Below are 1,242 nucleotides of genomic sequence, written 5' to 3' on the forward strand. Positions count from 1 at the left end.
CATTGTTCAATAATTTCCACATTCAGTTGGATCACCTTTCTTGGGAATGGGAACAAATATGGACCTCTTCCAATCTGATTTCATTTACAATCAGCTCTGGGTAGGAAGACTCTTGAGTAGGCAAACAGGATTGGCTGAGTGGGCCTTTGGATTTAAAAGTTGGTCTGGTCCTACCTGAGGATGAGTCTTTATCTTGGTGAAGTTGGATCCTTCAGGGTAAGAATTTTTTATTTACTTGAAAGCTGGGGGTAAACTGGGCACTTCTTATTGTGTTAGCAACCAAGAACAAGCTGATTAACTATCTCTGATTTCATTCACAATAAGCTCTGGGGTATCTGATCTTGTTTACAATCAGCTATAGGTGGGAAGCCTCTTGTGTAGGCAAACAGGATCTGGGCGGTGGGACTTTGTATTTAAATGCTGGTCTGGTCCTACTTGAATGTGAGCCTTATATAGTGAAAGAAAATAGAATAATCTCTAAGCTTCTAGTCTTTTGCCCCTCCAAACCATACCCAAGGCGAAGCCAAAATAAACTTTCTAAAATGGAAATCTGATGCTATTCTCCTTATTAAACCTCATACAATGGTTTCTCATTATGTCATGTATCAATTATCTAGACTAAGAAAATGTTAAGACTTTCAATACGCACTATCAATTGATATCAAAGCTTACAAGGATTTAATACTCTAGCAGTGTATGCAGTATGGGTCTTACCATGCCCCTGCCAGCATATGGTATTTCCATTTCTCACCCGTATTGTGAAGCTCTATTGTTGACTGTCTCTCCCATTACCTTATGAATTACTAACAGTCAGGAATGTTGTCCTATTCATCTTTGCGTCACTAATACCCACTGCAGTGTTAGTGATAAATGGATTAATAAATGCTATTTAACACAAGTATGTCAAATGAGTCTAGAATTAAAGATTCTCTTACCCCTTATCTTCTGGGACTTAGTGAGGAACAGGTCAAGGCCAGGAGTTAACATTTCAAGCAACAGTAGAAATATTGGACGTGTAACTAAAGGTCAAATCATATAAAACACTAGTCATTACTTCAGGATACCTGTTGTTGTTGTTGTTATGTGCCGTCGAGTCGCCTGCGACTCATAGCGACCCCATGTACAACAGCCCTAAACTCAGCTCCATCCTGTGCCAATCGCACTGTCTCCGACACTCCCATCCCAATTATCCCAGTCACTGAATCAATCCACCTCATAGAGGGCCTTCCTCTCCTGCGCCAT

The sequence above is a fragment of the Elephantulus edwardii genome, unplaced genomic scaffold (genome assembly GCF_000299155.1).
Source record: "Elephantulus edwardii isolate Elephantulus edwardi_28Jun2011 unplaced genomic scaffold, EleEdw1.0 scaffold00002, whole genome shotgun sequence".
Classification (NCBI taxonomy): domain Eukaryota; kingdom Metazoa; phylum Chordata; class Mammalia; order Macroscelidea; family Macroscelididae; genus Elephantulus; species Elephantulus edwardii.